Source organism: Glycine soja, chromosome 18 (assembly GCF_004193775.1).
Source record: "Glycine soja cultivar W05 chromosome 18, ASM419377v2, whole genome shotgun sequence".
Lineage (NCBI taxonomy): Eukaryota > Viridiplantae > Streptophyta > Magnoliopsida > Fabales > Fabaceae > Glycine > Glycine soja.
The window spans coordinates 24514928-24529586 of record NC_041019.1 but is presented as its reverse complement, the minus strand read 5'-3'; the positions used below and the strand labels follow the sequence as shown (position 1 = coordinate 24529586).

Below are 14659 nucleotides of genomic sequence, written 5' to 3'. Positions count from 1 at the left end.
TTTAGTAAAGAAGGGGGTGCAAATAGAAACCAGGCCCACTTGGGCCTTCCAGATTCTTCCTCCAGAAGGCGGTTGCTTCTGGAGGAAGCAACCTGGCTCTCCTGGGCGAGCTGAGCTCGCTTGGGCAAGCTAGGTGGCAAGCTCCTCCCCTATTTTGCTATAAATAGAGGGAGGAGTGATGAAGGAAGGGGTTCAGTGAAGAAATTAGTGAAGAAAATTGTTTCCGTGAAGAAAATCCAAGCCGAGGCACTTCCGTAACGTTTCCGTAACGTTTCAGTGGGTGATTTCGCGAAAATTTTCAACCGTTCTTCGGCATTCGTCGTTCGTTCTTCGTCGTTCTTCGGTCTTCAACCGGTAAGTTCCCAAAATCGAACTTTTCAATTCATTCTATGTACCCGTGGTGGTCGTCATTTGTTTCGTGTACTTTTATTCTCGTTTCATTTACTTTCCGTACCCCCTTTTGACGTGCTTCAGTCATTTACTTAAGTCATTTCCTCGCCTAATCAAAAAATAAAATAAATTTCCACCGATCATTTGATTTGTAATATCCGTTAATTCCTGTTAAAATGAAATCCGACCGTTCGGTCATACCGTAACCACGTTGGAAACCAAAAAGAGGTAAAATAATAATATAATAATAAAAAAATATCTTTTAGTAAAATAAACCAAAAAAATCAATCGGACGTTTCTCTTTGGGATTTCCCTTTATTAATTGAATTGACTAATAACTAAAGTGAAACTAAGGCTAAAATCAAGTCGCAAAGTCAAGCTCGTCCACAAAAAAATCACTAAAAAGGATTTTAAGGTTCAGTACCTTACTTTTTCTTACCAAGTAAAAATGTATCATTTTTAAGGTCCAACGCCTTAAAAAGACCACATTCCAAGTAAAAGAAATCGCTTGATTCACCCTTAAGAAAGAACTACGTAGGTCTGATTTCTTCTTAGATGGAGGGTACGTAGGAGCAAGAGCCCCGGTTTTGTCGACCTCAAAAATAAAAAGGAAATAAAAGTTTAGGTACACAATTTCACACAATTCTAATTTAAGGCTGTTGTCCTTTGGGACAAACGTGAGAGGTGCTAATACCTTCCTCAAACGTAAATACAACTCCCGAATCTGGAATATTCTTCATGACCGGTTTCCTTCGGTTTTTCTGACGTTTTCCACAAATAAACGTTGGTGGCGACTCCGCGCATTTTCCTCCTTTGGAAGACGCACCGGTGAGCCCTCGCGTCGCCCTCCCGCCGAAAGGTAGGTTGCGACACCAAGGATCTGACGAACCTCTGTGTAAGACGTGGATTCAAAGCTTTGTTGTAGAGGTGCCAAAACCATAACTTTGATGATGTTGCACAACTGGATATCTTTTATAGTTGTTTGAGACCTCAAACAAAGATGATCCTTAATGCCTCAGCTGGAGGCACTATGATGTCCAAGAGTGCAGAGGAAGCCATTGTAATCATTGACTCCATAGAGCCAGTGATTATCAAAGTCATCATGATAGAGCTCTAACTCAAAGAAAAGGTATAATGGAGTTGGACACTCAAAATGCAATTCTAGCACAAAACAAACTCTTGACGCAACAAATGGAGGCCTTAACGAAGCAGATATGCCAACTTCCTCAGCAATATCACCAGGGTGGACCACATAAAACACATCAAGCTCACCAAGTTCAACAAATTTTGAGATGTGATTTCTGTGGTGGTAATCATCAGAATGGCCACAATTTAGCACCTGGTGATGGACAACAAGAAGAGGAGGCCCATCATGTGCAGAACCAAGCCAGACCTCAACAAAACATTCAAGGAAGCTACCAAGGCTATAAGGGTGGGCTCAAGTTCAAATAAGCCTTATGGCTGAAGACCTCATAATAATGCATATTCTAGTCTAAGTAACACTTCTTTTGCAGGTCCTTCTAACAACTCGTATGGAGGTTCTTCGAATAAGTGTCCATAACAACAACAAGCTCAGCTAGATAGATTGTCCAAGATGGAAGATATTTTAAACCAATTTGTCATACCCTAATTTCGTCCGAGGACCATCTGTTTGGTGGGATGCGACCTTCGCATGACCACTTCGAGGAACTTGACACCCATCGTTAGGCAATCCGTGAAGTTCCGTGACATGTCGGGAGTCGAAAGGAAGCATTATTGCGCAATTCGTAAAGTTCCGTAACATTCTAGAAGTCAAAAAGGGGGTGGTTGCGTAATTTGTAAAGTTTCATGACATTACGGAAAGAAAACAAGTATCGTTACATAATTCGTAAAGTTTCGTAACATTACGGAAAAAGAATCAGCAAAAAAGGGGCAAAGAGGGGTGTATTTAGTAAATAGGGGTGTACAAATAGCAATCAGGCCCACTTGGGCCTTCCGGGATGTTCCAACAGAAGGCAGTGCCTTCTGATGGAAGCAACCTAGCTCGCTTGGGCGAGCTAGGCGACAACCACCTCCCTTTTTTCCCCTATAAATAGGGTAAAGAGGGCATATCAAATTCGTTCGACCCTCCTGGTATCTGAGATTCACTTAAAATTAGTGAGAAAAATTGTTTCCGTGAAGAAAATCCAAGCCTAGACGCTTCCGTAACGCTTCCGAGACGTTTCCGTGGGCGATTTCGTGAACATTTTCCACCGTTCTTCATCGTTCTTCGTTCGTTCTTCGTCGTTCTTTAGTCTTCAACTGGTAAGTTCCCAAAATCGAACCTTTCAATTCATTCTAAGTGCCCTTAGTGGTCCCCACTTGTTTCAAGTGCTTTTATTATTATTTCATTTGCTTTCCGTACCCCATTTTGACGTGCTTTAATCATTTTTTAAATCGTTTTTTCACCTAATCAAAAAATAAAATAATTTTCCACCGATCATTTGAGTTGTAATATCTTTTAATCTCTGTTAGAATAAAATTCGACCGATCTTTCAAGCGGTAACCACGTTTAAAACCAAAAAGAGGCAAAATAATAAAATAATAATAAAAAAATATCTTTGAATAAAATAATAAAAAAAAAATCAATCGGACGTTTTTTCTTTGGGATTTTCTTTCTTGATCGAATTGATTAATAACCAAAGTGAAACTAAGGCTAAAATCAATTCACAAATCAAGTTTTTGTCATCACCTAAAAAAACATTTTAAGGTCCAATGCCTTAAATGGTCTTTTTTGCTTTTATTGGTTAAACGTGGACTTTTGAAAGCCTAAAGCCAACACACAACTTTGGCACTTCTTTCAAGAAAACAAGAGATCATTAATGGTCCAATGCCTTAATGTTTTCTCTCCTCTCAAAAGAATCGAAAGATCGTTTAATGGTCCAACGCCTTAAAACGACCTTTTTTTGTTCAATCAAAATATATATCTTGCGAAAAAGGATAAAAACAACTTAACCAAATGTTTAGTTCCCAAAGAACTACGTAGGTCTGATTTCCTTATCACAATTAGGGAATACGTAGGAGCAAGGGAAACACCCTTGTCAACCCCAAAAAGATAAAAAATATAAAAGGCATAAAAAACACAAAAAAACGTAAAAGGGAAAATAAAACAAATTGAAGTCATATTTGCACACTTGATTAAAGGCTGTCGTCCCTTGTGACGGACGCGTGGGGTGCTAATACCTACCCCGTGCGTAAATACAACTCCCGAACCTTTCACACTTAAAGTTCGTAGACCACATCTTTTCTGGTTTTTCCAACGTTTTCCTCGAATAAACGTTGGTGGCGACTCTGCGCATTTTCCGTTCTTGGAAGACGCACCCGTGAGTCTTGCGTCGCCCTCCCGCCGAAGGGTAGGTTGCAACAGTTGGCGACTCCACTGGGGACTGTTTTTAGAAAGTTAGGCCAATCAATTAGTGTGCTTTCCTTACCATGACTTCCCTTTTGTTCTTTTTCTTTGTCTTTTTCCTTATGTTCTTGTACATATAAACACTTTTGATGCTTTTAGTGTGTTCTTTAAATGTGTGCATGAGGTAAATATTTATTCATTTGATGCACACAAACATCAACACTATTTGCACACACGGTGAGTTGAAAAGGGGCCCTATACCTGGGTCCGTGGGAACATAAGGAGTGGAGGTGAATCTGTGGTCATGCTAGGTCTCCAACTTGCTTGATAACAGTGAACCCTCATCTAGAGTTTTTCTATTTGATAAAATATTGTTGCTAGTAGTCCCTACTGCCGCAATATGTTCTTCAAAGGGGATGATACCTCTAGAGACCATCAAGAGAATATGACCACCTTGGGAATTATTACTAAAAGCCCTTTTAGTTTCCTCCCATGTAGGTCCCTAAAATAGGGGCACGGAGCAAACACGCTGCATGCCATTTTTAACACTGCCATGCATGTAGTGCTAAATGTCATGCATGCCTTTGCTTATATTTGTTTGCGGATATTGCCGTACTGTGTACATCCCAGTATTGTGCCCTTCGCATATGCATCATGCATGGATTCCGTCTTGATCCCCTCACTTTGTCGAACCGATGGAGGGTCCGTGTCGCCTTCTCAAATACATACGTCGGGTGCCATGCTGCCCAAATGTTGTATCTAAGAAGGGGACAATTTCCCGGGCTCCCGTATTCATAAATTGCATCTGTGTCTTATGCATTTCTTCATGCATTCATCCATTCCACCCATGATAGATGTCGGAGTTTTGATTCGCACTGGGTTTTATTTCACTTTAGTAAAACATGGGATCAAGTCAAGCACCTTCGCTTAAAAAGAGGTTCTATCAAGTCAAGGTCAAGAGCCTGGGAATCACCAGTCTAAAAGAGTTAGGGCAGTTGATGGGTCAGCTCCAACGACAAGCTTTTCGCAAAGCTTACGATAAAATCTAGGACCTAGCCATGGCTGAAGTCTCCACGGAGGCCATTGCCTCCCTTGCCCAGTATTATGACCAGCCGTTGAGGTGCTTCACCTTTGGGGACTTCCAGCTATCACCCATGGTGGAAGAATTTGAAGAGATCCTAGGATGCCCTCTAGGGGGAAGGAAACCATACCTCTTCTCAGGATTCTATCCCTCTTTAGCTAGAATTTCTAAGATAGTCCAAATCTCGGCACAGGAATTAGACCACAGAAAGCAAGTCGAAAATAAGGTGGTTGGAGTACCGAGAAAATGTTTGGAGGAAAAAGCAAGAATCTTGGCAGGTAGAGGCGAATAGGCCCCGTTCATAGACATCCTCGCACTTTTGATCTTCGGAGGAGTCCTCTTTCCAAATGTGGATGGGTTGGTGGACCTAGCAACGATCGACGCTTTTCTCGCCTTTCATGATCGCAAGGAAAGCTCGGTTGTTGCTATCCCAACAGATCTATATGACACCTTTGACCGAAGATGTGAAAAGAGCAGTACAAGGATTGTTTGCTGTACTCTGGCCCTCTACGTATGGTTGGTTTCACACCTCTTCTGCCAAGAGGTGAGACATGCTTGCCCGCTAGAAAGCCACCGTTTATGCACAGAGAAAAGAGAGGCAAGTTGGGACCAATTCTTAGCAAGTAAAGAAGGAGCGTTTGCCAACTGGTTCCCCCGATGGAAAGAAGAAAGAACCGGGGTTCTTATTTCGTGCGGAGTATTTCCAAATGTTCCCTTGATGGGGACAAGGGGTTGCATTAGTTACAATCCCATTCTTGCTATAAGACAACTTGGCTACCCTATGAGAGGGGCACCACTAGAGGGAGAGCTCGCACCTATTATTGCATGAGGTTTCAATAACACCAACGTGGAGGCGCTTCAGAAGGTTTGCAAGGCATGGGAGATGGTGCAAAAGAAGGACAAGGAACTCAGAGGCAATAACAACGGGCCCATCGGCGGCTACCGTAAGTGGTTGAAAGCCCACATGCAAGGTTTGGATTGGTTCCCGAGTTTGAGAACCACTAAAGGGGTGGAAGTTGAAGCACCAGAGGAAGATGAAGAGGTGCAGGCCCTTAGGGTAGAACTCGAGCAAGCCCAAACAGTCAAAGAAAGGTTCAAATCAGCAGCTCTTAAGATCCGAAAGGAGAATGCCGAACTGAGAGACGTAAATATAGCTACCACCAAGGCCTTGGAACGAGAGACCAAAAGGGCTCGTAGGGAAGAACATGGCTGGAACAAATTCCGAGGGGCTCTGTGGGGCAGTAACAGCGAGCTTAAGCTCCAAAGAGAGGAAAGGGACCAATCACGAGTAGACAATTTGATCTTGAAGGATGAGCTGATGGTTTGCCTAAGGTCCAAGAGAAGCTTGTCTCAGCGTTTATGCGAGACAGAGACCAACATGTTAGCCATCATCAGCAGGTACCAAGAAGAATTAGATCTAGCCATGGCCCACGAGCACAAAGTGGCGGACGAGTTTGCCCGAGTGTACGCGGAAAAGGAGGCTAGGGGAAGGGTGATTGATGTGCCATCATTTTCTTCTATTTCTTAAACCCTTTTTTTATCATTTTAATTACTGATTAGTCTTAATTGTCAAATTAATTAGGTAGTTTTATTATTTGGGCTCATTTAGCTAATTTGATGTTTTTAATCTAATTTCAGGAATTAATGAACCATTGGGCTTAATCTGGATTTTGGTTGTGGACTTGAAGAGGGAAAATAAAGCAGCGCTTACCTTAGTTAATTTCTAATTAGGAGATTGCAATTTTATTTTATGTGGTTCAGTGTTTATTTCGTTTTGGGCCAGAATATTGTAATAGGGCCCAGTGACTTTGAGTGACTCTTTTTAAATAGCAGCCTTGGGATTTATGGAAGGCTATTCTGTTAGACTATTATTCAGAGCATAGGGTTTATGGTTTTTACGTTTTTCTGTTCTAATGCTACTGTTCACGTAATGCAATTTTCCATTTTCTGCTTCTAATTACAATTTCATTCTTGTTTCTTCTTCTGCCTTCATTTACGTTTCTGCTTTGCTTACGTTTCTGCTTTTAGTTTCATTTACATTTTCTGTTTGAATCTATGGAAGGCTAAATATTCTGGTGTTGTTTCCTTTTGAGGACGAAGCTCAACTCTCTTTGAGGTTTCGTTTATAATGTGGCTTCCTGGCAGTTTTCCCTTCACCAGTTAACCCAAATTCGTTAACATTAATTTGTGCACACTTCGTGTTTGATTAATTGCCTCTAAGCCTAACTTGCGTTCATGCTTAATGGACGAAGGGCTAACTGGTGTATGTGTTGCCTAATCACGTATTGACAACCCTAAGTTGATTTTCGCTTAGTAAATTGAAATAGGGTTGAATTAGGTGGTTAACTGTTAGGGACGAATTCTCCATAACCCAGGACAAGAGAATGGCTTCTGAATAAGAGGAAACAACCCATTTTAAATATTATTAGTTTCGTATTCCAGTTTACTTGTTCTGTTCTTTAAATCACAAAACAAACAAACCCCTCCAATCGTTACTGTTACTGCAAGTATATTATGAACATTTGATTTATCATTGCTCGTTGGGAAACGACCTAGGATCACTTCCTAGTTACTGCATTTTCATGTTTATTTGATTCGGGTACGGCCTCGATCAAATTTGGCGCCGTTGCCGGGAGTAGTGTCCAAAGGTTCATAATAGCTTGTGTCGTGTTAGTGTTTAATTATTTCGTATTTTATGTTTAATTGTTAGTGTTGTGTTAGTGCCTGTGTTAGTGTTGTTTAGTGTCTTGTTATTTTGTTTAGTGTATGTTCTGTTTTAGTTTTCCTATTAAGCGCTTCCCCTGTTTCAGTTTTGGGTGTTTTGCTGTGAATAGTGTTTTGCGACGGACTTAGCGACCACTTTTGCTTGCTGTAAAACAGAGTAGTAGTAGAAATCATGTAGCGATGGATTTTAGCGACCACTCATGCTGAATTATTTGGGATTTTTTGTTTTAGTAGCTAGGGTTGTTATTTTTGGCTGAATTTTTTTGTGGTAACTTCTTTTAATCTATATTTTGTGGGAAAAATAGCTAGAGCCTTTAGTTTGGTTAGATTTGGAAGTTCCAAAAAAGTAGCAAATTTTGTTTTTGTCAAAACTTCAAATGGTCATAACTTTTGCTCCGGTTATCAGAATCGCAATTATTATATATGTATTTGGGGTAGAAAAAAATTTCCTAGGCCGTGAAGCCGGCCATAGGCCGGCTGAGGTCTCTATCGTCCAAAAAAAGTGATTCTGTCAAAAGTTTTTTATTTTTCAAGTTTTATTCACTTATTTTTCTCAACCTACCATTTTTAGCTTCCATAGTTAGACTTCGAATTTTTGTTTGAAATTTTGTGTGCTATCTTCTCATCATTTTATAAGGTTGCTCACAAAATTTCAAGTCATTTGGATATCATTTGAGGGTAGCTGTAGTTCAAACCTACACCTTCATTTACATGACAAGGCAACTAGTTGTGCATGTTGAATGTAGTGTATGACTAGAGGCAATCCATCTGACTTACAACCCTTTGATCCTGAGATAGATAGGACATTTCATAGATTAGTTAGGCATCATTTTATACCTTTTGATCATCCTGAGCATTCCATTACTGGTGAATATGTGCATTCTGTTATTGGTGATTTTGAACATCATGATTTTGAGCATTACAATTTTGAGCATTCTGATTTTGAACATTCTGAGAACATGGCACAACCTCCACCCCATGAGAGGACTCTAAGGGAAATGGCTGCACCTGATTTCACCTACGAAAGCTTGTGCATCCAATACCCTGATGAGGATGTCCCATATGTTCTTAAAATTGGACTGATCCATTTGCTTCCAAAGTTTCATGGCCTTGTAGGTGAAGACCCGCACAAACATCTGAAAGAATTTCATATTGTCTGCTCCACCATGAAACCCCCAGATGTCCAAGAGGATCACATATTTCTGAAGGCTTTTCCTTATTCTTTAGAGGGAGTGGCAAAGGACTGGCTGTATTACCTTGCTCCAAGGTCCATCACGAGCTGGGATGACCTTAAGAGAATATTCTTAGAAAAAATTTTCCCTGCTTCCAGGACCACGACCATCAGGAAGGATATCTCAGGTATTTGACAACTCAGTGGAGAGAGCCTATATGAATACTGGGAGAGATTTAAAAAACTATTTGCCAGTTGCCCTCACCATCAGATTTCGGAGCAACTTCTTCTCCAATATTTTTATGAAGGACTCAGTAATATGGAGAGAAGTATGATAGATGCTGCCAGTGGTGGAGCCTTTGGAGACATGACTCCCGCTGAAGCTAGAAACTTGATTGAGAAGATGGCTTCCAACTCCCAGCAGTTTAGCGCCAGAAATGATGCCATAGTCATTAGAGGAGTGCATGAGGTAGCTACAAACTCATCTGCATCATCTGAAACTACGAAGCTTGAAGGAAAACTAGATGCATTGGTTAACTTGGTAACCCAGCTGGCCTTGAATCAGAAATTTGTATCTGTCGCAAGAGTCTGTGGTTTATGCTCCTCTGCTGACCACCATACAGACCTCTGCCCTTCCATGCAGCAACCTGGAGCAATTGAGCAGCCTGAAGCTTATGCTGCAAACATTTACAATAGACCTTCTCAACCTCAGCAGCAAAACCAACCACAGCAGAACAATTATGACCTCTCCAGCAACAGATACAACCTTGGATGGAGGAATCACCCTAATCTCAAATGGTCTAGCCCTCAACAACAACAGCAGCCTGCTCCTTCCTTCCAAAATGTTGCTGGCCCAAGCAGACCATACATTCCTCCCCCAATCCAACAACAACAACAACCCCAGAAACACAAACAGTTGACGCTCCTTCGCAACCTTCCCTCGAAGAACTTGTGAGGCAAATGACTATGTAGAACATGCAGTTTCAATAAGAGACCAGAGCCTCCATTCAGAGCTTAACTAATCAGATGGGACAATTGGCTACACAATTAAATCAACAACAGTCCCATAATTCTGACAAGCTGCCTTCTCAAGCTGTCCAAAATCCCAAAAATGTCAGTGCCATTTCATTGAGGTCGGGAAAGCAGTGTCAAGGACCTCAACCCGTAGCACCTTTCTCATCTGCAATTGAACCTGCCAAACTTCACTCTACTCCAGAAAAAGGTGATGACAAAAATTTACCTAACAATTTCTGTGCAGGTGAATCTTCCATTGGTAATTCTTATTTGCAGAAGTAGCACATCCCTCCTCTTCCATTCCCTCCAAGAGCAGTTTCCAACAAAAAAAATGGAAGAGGCAGAGAAAGTGATCTTGGAAACATTTAGAAAAGTAGAGGTAAACATACCTCTGCTGGATGCAATAAAGCAAATTCCAAGATATGCTAAATTCTTGAAGGAGCTGTGCACTAATAAGCGGAAGCTTAAAGGAAGTGAACGAATTAGCATGGGTAGAAATGTCTCCGCATTGATTGGTAAATCTGTCCCCCAAATTCCTGAAAAATGTAAAGATCCAGGTACATTCAGCATACCTTGTATTATAGGGAATAGTAAGTTTGACAATGCCATGCTAGATTTAGGAGCTTCTGTTAGTGTTATGCCTCTGTCTATTTTTAATTCTCTATCTCTAGGTCCCTTGCAGTCAACTGATGTTGTAATTCATTTAGCTAATAGAAGTGTTGCCTATCCTGTTGGTTTCATAGAAGATGTCTTAGTTAGAGTTGGTGAACTGATTTTCCCTGTTGATTTTTATATTTTGAATATGGAGGATGGATTTTCTCAAGGATCAGTTCCCATCATTCTAGGCAGACCCTTTATGAAAACTGCTAGAACTAAGATAGATGTATATGCAGGCACACTATCCATGGAGTTTGGTGATATAACTATTCATTTTAATATTCTGGATGCTATGAAATACCCATCTGAAGATCTTTCTGTATTTTGTGTTGAAATAATTGACCATGTTGTTGATGAATACATGACTGATCTTTATTCTAATCTGCATGCCTCTCACTCTTCATGCATTGAGTCTGAAATTGTACTTGATCATATGTCTGAATTTGATGCTGAGAGTGAATCTGAAAGTGATATTGGTTGCATGTCTGGTGGTGGTGTTTTACCTCTCGAGATTGATTTTATAGAGTCAGATAGGACTAACCATGTTTCAGGAAGTACACATACCTCTAACTTTCTTTATGAGGTACAGGCTGAAAAACCATCTCCTTCTACCACTATCTAGCCGGCCACACCAGAATTGAAGCCTCTGCCATCAAATTTAAAATACGCTTACTTGGATGATAGCAAAAGTTTTCCAGTGATTATATCTGCCTCCCTTGCTGATGAGCAAGAGGAGAAGTTGTTGTCTGTTCTCAAGAAGCATAAGAAGGCTATAGGCTGGACCCTGGAGGACATTCCTGGTATTAGCCCATCCACATGTATGCATCGAATAAATTTAGAGGATGGAGCTAAACCAGTAAGACATCAATAGAGAAGACTCAACCCGGTGATTCTTGATGTAGTGAAGAAAGAGATAACCAAGCTTTTACAAGCTGGAATCATTTATCCTATCTCTGACAGCCAATGGGTGAGTCCCGTCCAGGTAGTCCCGAAGAAGATCGGCCTCACAGTGATAAAAAATGAGAAGGAGGAGCTGATTCCTACTCGGGTGCAGAACAGTTGGAGAGTCTGCATTGACTATAGGAGGCTGAACCAGGTTACCAAAAAGGACCATTTTCCCCTGCCATTCATTGACCGGATGCTTGAACGCCTAGCAGGTAAATCTCACTACTGTTTCCTTGATGGTTTTTCTGGTTATATGCAAATTACTATTGCTCCCAAGGATCAGGAAAAGACCACATTCACCTGCCCCTTCAACACTTTTTCTTATAGGAGGATGCCTTTCGGCCTGTGCAATGCCCTTGGTACCTTCCAGCGGTGCATGATTAGTATTTTCAGTGATTTCTTAGAAAATTGCATAGAGGTGTTTATGGATGATTTCACTGTATATGGATCCTCTTTTGATGGTTGTTTGGATAGTTTGGAAAAAGTTTTGAATAGATGCATCGAAACTAATCTTGTTCTAAATTTTGAAAAATGTCATTTTATGGTTGAGCAAGGTATAGTTTTAGGCCACATTATTTCCAATAAGGGTATTGAAGTAGATCCTGCAAAAATTTCTGTTATTTCACAATTGCCTTACCCCTCTTGTGTGCGAGAGGTGCGATCTTTTCTTGGTCATGCAGGATTCTACAGGCGCTTTATAAGAGATTTTAGCAAAGTAGCCCTTCCACTGTCCAACTTGTTGCAAAAGGAGGTGGAGTTCGACTTTAATGACAGATGCAAAGAGGCTTTTGATTGCCTCAAAAGAGCACTGACTACCACCCCTATCATCCCGGCACCCGACTGGACAACCCCTTTTGAGCTTATGTGTGATGCATCAAATTATGCATTGGGGGCTGTCCTTGCTCAGAAAATTCATAAATTGCCCAGGGTTATATATTATGCTTCTAGGACTTTAGATGCTGCCCAAGCGATTTATACTACTACTGAGAAAGAGCTTCTAGCCATAGTTTTTGCTCTTGAAAAATTTCGATCTTATTTGCTTGGTACCCATATTATTGTTTATACTGACCATGCAGCTCTAAAGTACTTGTTGAAGAAGGCTAATTCTAAGCCTAGGTTGATCCGATGGATGCTCAGGCTCCAAGAGTTTGACTTGGAGATCTGTGATAGGAGCGAAGCACAAAATTTAGTTGTTGATCATTTGAGTCGGATCGAACGTGTATCTGATGCGGATTCACCCATTCGGGATGATTTCCCGGATGATCATTTGTATATACTGTATAGTATTTCTGACTCTCTTTCTACTCCCTAGTTTGCTAACATTGTCAATTATTTAGTTGCTTATGTTTTTCCTCCCTCAGCATCTAAGGCCCAAAAAGATAAAATTAAAAGTGATGCTAAGCATTTTATTTGGGATGACCCCTACTTATGGAAATTGTGCAGTGATCAGGTAATTAGACGGTGCATTCCAGATCATGATACTGACTCAGTCCTGCAGTTCTGTCACTCTTCCGCACCGGGAGGTCATCTGGGTGTTCAAAGGACAGCTCGCAAAGTGCTTGATTGTGGCTTTTATTGGCCCACCATCTTTAAAGATGCGTGGAAGATCTGCAGCACTTATGAGCAGTGTCAGAGAGCAGGAAATACACTTACATGGCGACAACAAATGCCTCAACAACCTATGCTATTCTGTGAGGTGTTTGATGTCTGGGGTATCGATTTCATGGGCCCTTTTCCTGTCTCTTTTGATTATGTTTACATTCTCCTTGCAGTTGACTATGTTTCAAAATGGGTGGAAGCCAAGCCCACTAGAACTAATGATGCTAAAGTTGTTGCAGATTTCGTTAGATCTAATCTATTTTGCAGGTTTGGAGTACCTAAAGCAATTGTTAGTGATCAAGGAACCTATTTTTGCAACAGAACAATGCATGCCTTGCTTAAAAAGTACGGGGTGGTACACAGGGTATCCAACCATACCACCCCCAGACCAATGGACAGGCAGAAATTTCTAACAGGGAGATCAAGAGAATTTTAGAGAAGATTGTGCAGCCAAGCAGGAAAGATTGGAGTACCAGGCTTGATGATGCTCTTTGGGCACATCGGATTGCCTACAAAGCACCCATAGGAATGTCTCCTTATCGGGTTGTCTTTGGAAAGGCATGTCATCTTCCAGTGGAAATTGAGCACAAAGCATACTGGGCAGTGAAGACTTGCAACTTCTCTATGGATCAAGCTGGTGGGGAAAGAAAGTTGCAACTGAGTGAGTTAGATGAAATCCGCCTAGAAGCCTACGAGAATGCCAAGTTCTACAAAGAAAAGACCAAGAAGTTCCATGATAGCATGATAGTTAAGAAGGACTTCATGGTTGGGAAAAAAGTATTATTGTATAATTCTAGGCTTAGACTCATGAGTGGTAAGTTGAGGTCTAAGTGGATTGGTCCTTTTGTTGTTACTAATGTTTTTCCTTATGGTACAGTTGAGATCAAAAGCGACTCCACAAACAAGAGCTTCAAGGTCAACGGACATCGACTTAAGCCATTCCTCACAAACCCTTCTTTAGTGGACGTAGTGGTGGAAGAGACTTCCTTACTCCACCCTACTCTTCCTCCACCATAACTTAGGGAGTTCTTCTTTTCCTATCTCCTTCTTTGCTTTTATTACACTTGTTCGATTCTATTTGATGGTTTAATTGTTTTTAATCTTTTAATTGTGCTACATTGAGGACAATGTGTTGTTTAAGTATGAGGGGGGGGGGGGGAGTGTTCTTTGGTTTTGCTAGTTTTGTTGGTTTTGTTAATTTGTTAGTTGTGTTAATTTGTTAATGTTGTTAGTTTCGTCGGATTTCTAGTTTAATATTTTGGGTCAATTCTGTGTGCATGTACGACTTTGCATGTTTTTCTTTGAATTATAGGATATGTTCAAGAAATGGGTAATTGTTTTGAAAATAAAAGTTCTTGACATTTTGTGACTTGAAATCCTTGATTCTCCTCTACATGTCATGATAGTTTTGAAAGCTCAATTTGAAAGTGATGAGTTTACCTTTGTGAGAATTTGAGCCATCCATCATCATAATCATTTGGTGTGTCTTGCCCCATTGATTGCTTGCACAATAGCCTTGGCTTGATTCTTGTTGATGCTTCCTAATTCACATGCATATTTGGAAATGATTGAGGCAATTTTGTTCTTATAAGATTCTAGCCAAATGGACTTACCTTGAATTAATTCCTTTGATAGCCCTTTTGAGCCTTGTTTCCCTTTCCTTGTTTTGAAGCTCACTACAAGCCTTAAGTGAAAAACCATGATATCACCA

At 40.7% G+C, this 14659-nt stretch overlaps 1 non-coding gene across 1 annotated transcript; it reads right to left on the bottom strand.

Moving 5' to 3' along the window:
* Window positions 1–8899: 8899 nt before the first annotated feature.
* Window positions 8900–9006, bottom strand: LOC114397828. Its single transcript, XR_003663446.1, has one exon. It is a non-coding gene; the product is annotated as a small nucleolar RNA R71 (small nucleolar RNA).
* Window positions 9007–14659: the final 5653 nt, after the last annotated feature.